We start from the raw sequence: 12,400 nt of genomic DNA, 5'->3' as shown, positions 1-12,400 counted from the left end.
GAGGCCATCATTAAAGCAGTACAATCCTCAAAAGCCTATCAAGAGGGATATAAAATATGGTGTAGAGCAAGCAGCACTGGATTCATCCATCAATTTGAGGTATATCAAGGCAGCAAGGTCGACGCAGACAGACCAAACATTTGCGCGATTTGGTTTAGGAGGCAGAGCGGTTTGTGAAATGACAGCTAGCCTCAAAGGGAAAGGCTATATTGTTATGTTTGACAACTTCTTTACTTCGTTGCCACTTTTGGAGTACCTCTACACAGAAACGATACATGCGTGCGGAACGATACGAGGAAACAGAAAAGGCCTCCCGGTACTAAAAGAAGACAAAATGCTTCTTCGAGGACAGTTTGACTTCAAGGCCAGCTCGAAAAATACGAGAGTATTTAAGTGGAAGGATAATCGTACAGTTATGACGGCTTCGAACTACCACGCTAATGAAGGAAGGGAAGTTACCAGAAAGCAGAAAGATGAAAAACCCATGCTAATAAAATGCCCTCTCATTATTAAAGACTATAATCGGTTTATGGATGGGGTTGAAGAGGCAGATATGCTGAGAGTCATACAGGGTCATGAGCATAAATCCATGAAGTGGTGGCATCGGCTTTTTTTCGGCTTCATCGACATGGCAGTCTGCAATGCTTACGTTTCGTACCACGAGAGCCACTCGATGGCACATCTTGATTTCAAAAGGCACGTTGTGCAGGCCCTTGTACTTTCAGTTTCTGCCAAGCCATCTAGGAACGGTATGTGTCCCAGGAGTCCCAGGACGGTTTCGAACACAAAACGTAGAACGACGATGGAAAGTGTGAGTGCCGTCATACAGTTGAAAAACCATGGCATTCATTGGCCTCGTCTTAGAGAGAAACGACAAAGGTGTGATATGTGTTCCCTTAAAGGAATAGAGCGGAAGCCTTTTACTTATTGCCAAGCTTGCAGTGTGACCCTGTGTATTAGCAAGGAGACCAACTGTTTCCTGGAGTACCATGAAATCGAGTGAAATGAATCCTTATGGTTAACTTGAAGACTTTCTTTTCTTTTCTTATGCACTTTTTGTACTTTTGAACGCTTTCTTCATTAATATTTGAATATTTGCATATTTTTTTGGTAAGCAGTAAGCGCTGACAGGTTAGTTATGTCAAGGACTGAAAAGCTTCACTAGCTGACCGGTCATATCTGTCACAGATCGAAAAACCGCAGTCACTGACGTGCCATGTATGTCACAGTAGAAAATCTCATACTTTGAGTTGAGTGACGTCTTTTTAAAGATCAGATTCGTGATCAGGAGCATCAGATTAGTTGAAAATGTGTCTTCGATCATTCTGGTCTTGCAAAAACAAGGTCCCGGGCGCGAAAGGGTTAATGGAATAATTTTCTAAATTGCACAGAATTTGGTATACCTCTCTTTGACAAGTAATTGGGAAAAAATTGTTCTGAGGACAAACTTATTTGAATGTCATTCATTTTTGGAATGTCATCAAAATCTGACAAGCTTTACCATGACAAGTTAATCTATTTAAATAAATAGATTAACTATTTATTTATATAGCATGAATTCATTTATTTAATTAGCATGAATGCTATTTAAATAAATAGCATTCATAATCGGATTATATCTGAAGTGACAAAAAGGATAATTTATTGCACAACCCAAGTATATTTCATAAGGAATGTAAGTGATTGTAATTCCTGACCTAGATTCAGTGTGAGATTATCTTTTTAGATTTTAAAATCTCATTAACTTAGTGACCTTGAAAACAATTTCTCGGACTACAAAGCTAATACCCCACTGTGACGTCACTGCCTGCTTGATTGGATATGATTTACGGATTGTGCTTTGGACTATTTGCGATTGCAAGGTAAATTGTGCGCTATGGCGGAAAAGCTGATTCTGAGCCCTGTCTTGAATTTCCTGAGTCGGTCTTTGACTTATGGGGTCAAACAAGAGACAATTCAGAAGGCAGCTGTTGTGCTTTTCGATCACGATCAAATTATAAAAGCAAAGAAGATTCTATACACAGAGTTAAGCGTCACATCGCGAGTTGTGATTCATGCTAGGGATGAAGAGAACATTCTTGATATGTATAAGAACCTGGTCTCACAGACTAATCCCAAAATTCGTGATTATAAGCCCAGGTGACGTTCCGACTGTTGGTGAGGCTGTCAATTCTACAGTTGTGGCAAAAGTTAACGAACTGTCCAGAAAACTTGATGGTTTTATTACGAACGTCACTTGTACCTCAGTAAGTGCCCCTCAGCCTCCCAACCAAACCCGACCCCCAAGCCTTTATTGGCAGTGATTCTGAAAAATCCATCAAAAGACCTGAAAGATCCATCTGAGCGTAAAGCGTATATAGGCAATCTATACCCTACTTCTGGTGGTGATATATGTGAAATCAGGCGTCAAAAAGATGAATGGAAGCTCGTCGTCTCGTCAAAGAAAGGTGCGAATCAAATAGCCGATACCGTAAAACTGTCTGATCCCAATTTGAGTCTCACTGTCAATGAGACACCCTTCTTTGCCGTTCTGAAGCAAGTTTCAAGAGAATTAAATAACACAATACTTAAAGACTTAATCCCAAAGTGTAGTGAAATTGAACATTGCGGAAAGTCTCGTGCGTTCAAAGTTTATTTCCAAACTCGTGCTGACCAAGATCAATTTCTAAGGGACTCTCTGAAAATAAGATATGAAAGACTACCGGTTCAAGAATTTGTTTTCATGCCCTGTCACCGTTTTAATTGCCACGTGATAGGCCACGTAGCTGCGAATTGTTTAAACAGTGCTATCTGCTCTAAATGCGGTGCCAGTGACCACAAGTCGAGCTCTGACTCTCCCTGCAAGAAGAGTCCTTTCTGTGTAGATTGCAAAGTTCCTGGGCATACATGCTACAACGTTAGTTGTCCTAAAAATCGCAAGGCAGTGAATCCATGAGCTCGTCAGTTCGGTTTCTATCCTGGAACATCAACAGCTTTTTTGCGAATAGACTTCCTGTGCTTAATGGTTTTCGTGCAAATTATAATGTAATTTTTATACAAGAACATTTCCTAACTAAGTATAGTGTAAATTTACTTAAGCTGCAGGAGTCTTCGTCTTACTATGTACCTGCTCAACAGCGTAAGAATAGAGGCAGGCCGTCAGGGGGCCTCGGGAATTTTGTATGTGTTTCCCTTTGCTCTAGCCTCTTCGAAACAAGTGATCACTTCTTGGCTGTCCGAGTTGAAGGGTCTGTATTTATTAACGTTCATTTACCTACTGATTATTGTTGTGATGAATCCAAGCGTCGCTATGCTATATTGTGTGAGAAATTAGGTTCGTGTCTTGATCAAGTTAAACGTTTAGGGCTATCGTTTGTAGTAGCTGGAGATTTTAATTGTAATTTAACGTAAAGGGATACTCAAGAGTCGCTGAGAATAATCCTCACTAGGGGTATATTTGGTGATCGGGTCAGAGTGGTTCATAAGGATTTCAATTTTACTTACATTCATACTGCATCTCATACGTCTAATGTGAATCCCATCACGATATCTTGCAACCTTCAGACAGAACAAGTTTCTGTTTTGAGTGAATACCAGCAATCCAACCATTTTCCCATTTCCTCTTCCATTATAACCCAACACCTCACACTGCTAATGCAGATGATATTCACTCAATGCGCTGTGCCCTCTACATTCTCTATTGGTGACCTTACTCTGATCCCTAAGAAGGGAAAAGTAATACCCCAGTGTACCTCATTTTGGCCCATCACCGTTGCAACCTCTCTTTGTAAGGTCTTCGAGCTTCTCTTTAGGGACGAACTCGAAGTAACTTGTTATACACCCCCACACCAATTTTGCTTCAAACGAGGAACTGACTGTGCTGACGCTCTCACTATAGTAGAAAACGCTCTTATTTATGTCAATTCAGTGGGAGAAAGCCTAGTTCTTGCAGGCCACAACGTAAGACGCGCATTTGATTCACTCTGCAATGTTTCTTAAAGCTGGTAGGCGTGGACTGAACCCAGATATAATTCGTACAGTAAGGGATATGTATACACGGTTATCCATTTGACTGAAACTTCTGCCAGATAAAAATGTGCCTCTGATTCCTAAAAAAAGGCTCCTACCAGTCTTAAATGGCACTTGACCAGGTGCAGTTTCTTCTCCCAATTTCTTCAATAATTACGTCCTTGCGGCTCAAGACCAATGCCCCTGCTCTTTAATTTTGGCATCTACTAATCTGTCCTTTGTGTGCTACACGGATGATATTCTGAATCTCAGTCGTATGCTACTGCAAATCAGTGAAATTTGTGCTATCCTTCAAGATGAATACCTCAAGGTTGGGCTTCAGTTCAATTTGGCAAAGTCCAAAATAGTTCTTTTCAACTAGAAGAGTCCTACTCCCCCTTCAATAGCACTTGGGAGCTCAACTGTTCAGCCTGCTGATCATGCAGTATACTTAGGCCTCCCCATTGGGTCCTCTTTACGCCACACTACATCTCTTCTCATTGAGCATCTTAACTGCCAAATTTCAGCATCTTACGCCTCTATTGTCACTTGCAAGTTCTGCTTCAATCGTCATCTCTTAGCTAGCCTGTTCAATGCAGTAGCCCTCCCCCATATATTGTACATGTCACTTGCAAGTTCTGCTTCAATCGTCATCTCTTAACTAGCCTGTTCAATGCAGTAGCCCTCCCCCATATATTGTACATCACCCCATTTTGGAAAATATTTACAAAATCTGAGAAGTCAAAAATCCATTTGCCGTTTCGTAAAATACTTACTACATCTACCACCTTGGCACAGAAATTCATCTATAGTTAAAATATACAAATTTACAGACCCAGAAATTTACAGACCCAGAATCTCTTAAGTTATTGGAAAACATGATAGAAAAGTAGCTGGTCAAGAGCTAGGCCCACTTCTAGTGCAATAACTTCGTCTGTTGTTGATTTTTCTCCTTTTTTTTATTTTTTTTTTTATATATAATTATATATGAAGTGTTGATGTCATTTGTGTGAATTTGCTTTGTTTGATTTTGTTCCTATTTTATCCTTGATTTATTTATAATTAACGTTCTTATTTGATCTTATTGGTTTTGTTGATATTTGTCTTGTACTATTGTTTTCTTTTCTTTCTTTTTTATATTTTGCTCTGTCCTTTTCAAGTTTTTGTAGACGGGTTTTCAGTTAATAAATAAATCTCTAAGTCTTTTCACTGTCTGGAATAATTATTGACAAATCTCTGATAGGTAGGGCAGGGTAACTCATCTTTTTCTAAAACAACAAACTATAGGCCTAAAAAAAACTAGATTACCTGCATGTATTTGGCATTAAAGTTACTGCACAAACCATTTAATTTTGGACATGTTGAAGAGCAGCAATGTGGCTAGTTGGAGAACCAGCAAAGAGAAAATATGTATATTCTATGACCAAAAGGGAGGGGGGTCTTAATATAGGAAATAGTAAACTATTTTTAACTTTTACTTGGCATAAAAAATTCTTAGGAGGTGAAGGCCCTTCTATGAAATGCATTTGACTTAATCCAACAAAAATCCCTTTAGCTTTCCCCTTACAATAAAAAAACACAGTTTTCCACTTTCAAAGCCAATCATTTCTTAAAGCCATGTTGTTTCTTTTCTGTCAAATAAATAATATTTCTTGTTTCTCAATGGGAGGAGTCTTTTAAGCACTAACAAACCAAGTCGTGAATTTAGGCTAATTAATGAATTCAACCTATTCCTTTCAATCACGTATTGAATAGGCAAAGAAGAATTTAGAGGATTACTCTCTCTGTTAATCAGAATTTGTAATGGAATATTGCTTTTTGTCTTTTTTTTACTACTGATTTGTTTGTTGTTTTTACAATTGCATTTATTTGGCATTATGAACCAACAGAAATATGCACAAATGTAATGGAAACATAGAAGATCAGTACAGTCTCAAAAATAGCCTACAGCTATATTTGGCCCCAAGAGAAGAGAAAGAGGCTGGGGTAGTATTGCAAGGGTGCCAATTTGGAATCACTATTGATATATACACTGGGTGTTATGTTCATCTTTTAAATAGCAGATTAAATGAGCATAAAGAAAATTTAAAAACATGGCCAAAAACACAATTGAACAAATTTAGAATGTTTTACATTACCTATTTAGAATCAATATGGACAGACCACTTGATGTGTCTTTTTATGCTCTTTCTAAATATATACTGCATTTTTAATAAGATTAAAAATGAGTACTTGTCTGTGGAATGGAATACACTCTGTGTATTCCATTCTTTACACTATGCTGTGTTTTACACTATGCTGTGTAAAATATAACAGAAACTGGTTTCTCTTCCTGGTTTGATTTGCTTATTTTGAGCAAGAAAACTGTGATGTATGTATATTTTTATTAAATATCAATTATACAGAAGTAGTTAGGGGTTAGGTTGGATTAGATATTTAATACAATACATTCTGATAAGGCTGCTTTCCATAATTCTTTGTCATAGGCCTAGTTTCTATAATTTTGTTTCTAAAGTATCCTATTATCATCAAGTTTTGTATATTTAATTAAGATTAACCAAACTTCACTTATTGAGTGCATTTTACTTAACAGACAAGTGCCTAATAATATTGTTTTTTAATTTTATTAATAAAATATTATTTAACCAGTACTCAGACAGCTAATCAACACTTAGGCTAAGTCACTGTAAAATATCAATTATATTAGCTAGCAATTATTTCACCATTAGATTTGTGTAAATTTTCTCTTGATTTTGTCACAGTTGATTTAATTTACAGGTGCATAGGTTGAAACAAGAGTGATCAATACATAAAAAAATGTATAATTTGGGCTAGGCTATATATTTGCAGATTGAGGGGCAGGGGCTAAAGTACAGCAGAATTGCAGTCAAAATGCACATTAGCCTAGTATGAAGTAAGAATTAAATGTTTCTTCTCAACAACGCCAATTCTAGACTTATGCCCTCAACTGGAAATAAGAAAGCATTATTCATTATATCAAAATGAAAGTACTTATGTTCATTTGCTTTCCTAACAGCTGAAAGATAGCAAAATTTTGGTGTTGTTGTTGTTTTTAGGGGTTTGATGTATTGACCAATCAGTCATATGCGTTTGTATCACTTGATTATTCTGTGCCTTCTGTAATCACTAACTTACTTGGGTGTCACTTCAGTCAATATTCATTAGTATTTCCCTCTCCTTTTCATTTTTTCTACAGTTGAAGATGATGTGACGTATGTCTTCATAAACTCCACATATGTCGCAGTTGGGGGAATGGGTTATCTTCCAATGGAATAGTGTTGATGTTGTCTTTGCATGGCCACATTTAAGACGAAAGGATGCAAAATGAGAGGTAAATTTCCTTTGTCAGCTGCTTGTAATCATAGAGATCCAGGAGCTGGGTTTGGAAAGAATGGAGCTAAGCCTCTTCTTCCTCCAAAATTTCTGAACTGATTGAAGACATGAATACAGGACCAGTAACAGGGATTTGAGTGATCAGACCCAGTTGGGAGGCCTGTTTTGTCGCCTGGTCTGCTAATTCATTTCCTGTTATACCATAGTGTGCTGGAACCCATATAAATAGGACTAATATACCCTTTCTTGCAAGTTGTGTAGCCAGATTTTCAATCTCAATGACAACATTTCTTGCTTGGTGTTGATGGTGTGAAAGTAAATCCAGAGCTGACAGTGAATCAGTGCAGATAATATACTTCTGATGTTTGGCCTCTGTTTGGCTTGAAGAGAAAACTTAATTGCCATAAGTTTAGCAGAGAAAATTGTCAGGTAGGGGGGTAAGTGGTAGGAAAGAGACAGGCTCTGGGAGGGTATAACTACTGCACAGCTGCATTTTGTTTCTGTCTTTGAGCCATCTGTGTAAACTTGGATGTAGTCCTAATATTCTGCCAACTTTCCCAGGAATATGATTTTCATCAGTGCTTGGGGAAGGTCCTCCTTTTTTCCAATGCTGATCTTAGGAATAATCAGTTCCCCAATTCCTTTGGAGGTGCTGGAAGAATCATCATCAAATTAACAGTCAGTCTGCCATTCTTTATGAACTCTTCCATGCCAGGAAGGCAAAGGAATCTCTGAAAAGAGGGCATCTCTGTTGGTTTGTAGCGGACATCAGGGTTGTGGTGGCTAATGATTCCTTTGTAGATAATGTGGTTCTTGAGTCTTATCTTCTTTGCAAAATATCTTGCAAGGAGATATTTTCTTCTGGAGTGAAGGGACTGGATCCCCACTTCACAGTACATAGCTGCAATAGCAGTTGATTTATGCATGGAGGGTAGTGGCAAGATTCTTCAGGAGACATTTCTTAGCAGATCTGTATATAAATGATCCATAGTATATCTTGGATATCACCACTGACTTGACAATAGTTGAAGCAAAGCCTGTGGGGGCTCCTCTTCTTCCAAGGCAGAGAGCATTAATAAAGTTTTGTCTTTATTTGAGACTGCCAATCAGCTCATCCAGATGGGGTTTCCATGTCAGTTTTTAGTCAAACACGACTCCCATAAAGCATGCATGTTCAGCAACCACAATCCCATGTCCATTCAGTTTCACCAGTGGTTTGAAAGCAGCCAGGTTATGCATTTTGTGGAAAAACACACTAACTGATTTATGGCTTGAGAAAACCATATTATTACTTTCTGCCAAAATTGATAGCATATCTACAGCTTTTTTTAGACTAACTGTAAGCACAAAGGGTCTCTCCCCATAACTGCGATAGCAGTATCATCAGCATAGAGAAAAACTTCTGCACAATGGATGATTTCCTGGCTTATACCATGAAACTAAACTGAGAAGAGCAGTGAGCTGAGGACAGCCGCTTAAGGGACTCCAATGTTATAACCTCTTCTTCTAACCCCTTAGCAGGAGCCCCCCAAAGAGGTCTTAACTTCCCTACCCATCAAGAATTGGTGAATCTAATTTACCAGTGGGTCTGGTAAACCCATTACAGATAGATTGCTGATTAGTTGCCTTATATCAACTTTATCAAATGCTGAGTCGATGACTAAAAACATTACATTGACCGCTTTGGCTTTTTTGAAGCTTTGTTTGATCAGATGCTCTAGTCTAACTAGGGCATCTGTGGTGCTCTTTCCAGTCCAGTGTCAAAGGCTTTCCTCTTAAACTCTTAGTAGGAGCACTCCACAGTATATATAATTAGCAGTATGATCTTTCCCTATCTCACCCATTATAAAAACCCAGACTGAGGTGCAAGTGCTCCATAGAAGATATAAACATAAGCAACATTAGATCTTTTCACAGGTAGACAAGTCAGATGTCTCTCGAATGCAAAACTTGGCTTCAACGTTGGAACACTAATTTTGAAGAAACTAATTTTAAATTAATTTATTCCAATACATACATGAAAATCAGTAATTAGTAGTGCAATGCTATTATTAGATGTTTTTAGGAATTAAAAATAGGTTTCAAAGTCTCAAATTGGTTTCAAAGGCATTTTGAGAAAGTTTCTGCCAAAATATGTGTTCCAGGGTAATTGGACTGCTGATGGCAGATCAAATAAGAGGAGCTGTTAATTGACAGTTAAATGAGACGTTAATTAAAGAGGAGCTGTTAAATGACAGTTGAATGGAAACACATGACCTGAAATCTTTGAAATGTATAGCTAAAAATGTATTATTTCTTATAGTTCCCTGTTAGAAAAAAGTTTTAGAAATATTTTGGAAATTGTGCTGTAAAAGGTCTAAGATTATACAGACTCAGCAGTAAGAAATGCATTTTATGTATTTTCTGGTAAACAAACTGGAAGAATATTCTACAATAGGAGCTTTTCTAGCATAAAGCCCTGTAAAATTTTGGATCTGCCACTAAAATGTGTGATGTCCTTCAATTTTCTGAAAACTCCCTAAGAATTGTCAATTTTCTGAAAACTCCCTAAGAATTTTACAAAAACACTTCTTAACAGACATTTGGTATTTTCTTGGATAGGGCTATTCTGGCAACTTTTAGCACAGCAACCAATAATTAGAACCCAAGTCCTAAAATTGGTCTCAATCAGGAACCCTTATTGCTATCTAAATTCACAAAGTGCAAAGATTTTCAAACAGAGGTGTTTATTGTTTAAAGTTCAGGAAAGGTCTGCCCATTTCATACAAAAACTAGTCTTATCTTGGCTCTCTGCCAAAATATGTAATTAGCCTTTTCAAGTTACAAAGGAACTACAATCTGACAAAAAAAATATCACAACATCAAAAAAAAAGGACAAACCATCCCGTGGCGGATCCAGGGGGGGCAAGGGCCCCCCCCCTAAAGTAGTGTAATTTACCTAATTAATGCAAGTTTGCATTAATTAAACTTGCTCCTAATGTAAGTTTATTGGATCAACCTATTTTGCCCCCCCCCCCCTAAAAAATTCTGGATCTGCCCCTGAAACCATCACACCTATTCCACCAGTTATTAGAAGGAAAAAAAATCCTTATTTTCACAAATTTCATCAACCCCCAGCCCGATTTTTTATAAAATCCTACATAGGCCAATCAGTCAAGTCCACTGTATATAAATAATAGATTAGGTCATAATTTGTATATAAATTAAGTCATACCTGTGAGATGGGACAGTTTCAAACCACTTGGCTGGCTCACCAAGTTTTTTCTGCTTTTGTAATTACAAATAATGCAATTCCTAACTATTTCTCATTTATTAATGCATACACACTAACCCGCTAGTGCAAAAATAAGTGGGAGGAGCTTTTTGTTTGCACCAAGAATGAAGAGCCAGAAATCATCTGCAGTAAACTTACTGCCTAATTATATAAACTGTGGAGCACCCCAAGGAGGCCTGAACCTCCCTACCCATCAAGAATTGGTTGATCCAATTTACCAGTAGGTCTGGTAAACCCATTACAGATAGCTTTCTGATTAGTTGCCTCATATCTACTCTATCAAATGCTGATTCCATGTCTAAAAACATTACATTAACCCCTTTGGCTTTTTTGAAGCTTTGTTTGATCAGATGCTCTAGTCTAACTAGGGCATCTGTGGTGCTCTGTCCAGGGAGAAAGCCAAGCTTTTCAATTTGGATGTTGTCTGATAACAGGGTTAAAATTCTATTTTTTATTACCCTCTCAATTAGCTTATCGAAATTTGTGAAGGGTGGGATGAGTTTTTCCCATTAAAATATAAAAAGGCTATTTTGAGAAAAAGTCAGGTAAATATATACCAAATCATATTATTGAGTAACAACTAAAGTGAATATACCATTCGATGCCTTTTTTTATGCTGATTAGGAATATAATAATCATTTCTATCGGAAATGAATTTTAGCCCCCCCCCCCCGATATATGCCAATTCAGGGTATATATTTCTAAATTAGGGGGGGGAATTTTACTTCTGACGTAAATGGGAGTTAAGTTTAAACATTACCCCTCATGCCAAGTAGATATTTTTAACAAGTTAACACCTTAAAATACTTTACTTTTCCTTCTTCGATTAGGCATGCCCAGCGATGCCAACATTGCCAATTTGCCAACTGCTAAAAATCACTAATTCTTAAAAAAAAATAACTAAATTGGCACATAAATCACTAGATTATAGGCGCACCTACAGGAAGGGGATAAAATTACCTCGCTAGATATGAAGAAATACCTTTAGATTGACTTTTGGTAAATATATAAAAAATCATATTATTGAGTAACAACTAAAGTGAATATACCATTCGATGCCTCCCCCTATATATGCGAATTCAGGGTATATATTTCTACATTAGGGGGTGAGGGGTAAAGTTTAAACTTAACTCCCATTTACATCAGAATTAAAATTTCCTCCCCCCCCCTAATGTAGAAATATATACCCTGAATTGGCATATATACGGAGGGGGGCTAAAATTCATTTCCGATAGAAATGATTATTATATTCCTAATCAGCATAAAAAAAGGCATCGAATGGTATATTCACTTTAGTTGTTACTCAATAATATGATTTGGTATATATTTACCTGACTTTTTCTCAAAATAGCCTTTTTATATTTTAATGGGAAAAACTCATCCCACCCTTCACAAATTTCGATATGCATCGGTCTTATTGCTTCTTTGAAAAAAACAAAAAAGGAACTTGCTTATTCTACGGAACACACCCAAGAAGTAAAGTTATGTTAATCATAATGAAAAATGCCAAAATATGATGAAGATATAATACTTCAGTTTATATTTGATAATATAATTATATTAAATTATGATAATATAGTTTGGGCTATATATTTGCACATTAAGGGGTATTTCTGTACTATTTGCATATGTATAGGGTGTGTTCATATCCACCACTCACTTTACTTTCAAAGGTTTTAATAGAAGAAAATCTAATTTAGAAATGATAGATTATAGAGAAAAAAACATAAATTTAAAGACAGAAATCTAACCTTAGCAAATGTTATGAAACAGAACGAAAAAATG

At 37.0% G+C, this 12,400-nt stretch overlaps 1 protein-coding gene across 2 annotated transcripts in view; it reads right to left on the bottom strand.

The window, feature by feature from the left end:
• LOC148954510 (E3 ubiquitin-protein ligase RNF185-like) overlaps positions 1–11,441 on the bottom strand; it is a 36,690-nt gene extending 25,249 nt beyond the window's left edge. Inside the window, exon 1 of one of the 2 annotated variants that reach the window (XM_089087128.1) lies at positions 11,428–11,441. The gene's annotated coding sequence lies outside the window, so the exon portion shown is untranslated. Of the gene's footprint in view, positions 1–10,555; positions 11,220–11,427 lie in introns of those variants that run through there. The other variant, XM_089087126.1, reaches the window with a different exon arrangement.
• Between the last annotated feature and the right edge of the window lie 959 nt (positions 11,442–12,400).

This window comes from Artemia sp. Qi Xiang Cuo, chromosome 3, assembly GCF_049724085.1.
Source record: "Artemia sp. Qi Xiang Cuo chromosome 3, ASM4972408v1, whole genome shotgun sequence".
NCBI classification, from domain to species: domain Eukaryota; kingdom Metazoa; phylum Arthropoda; class Branchiopoda; order Anostraca; family Artemiidae; genus Artemia; species Artemia sp. Qi Xiang Cuo.
The sequence above is the reverse complement of the archived record's forward strand: the minus strand, read 5'-3'. Positions and strand labels throughout refer to the sequence as shown.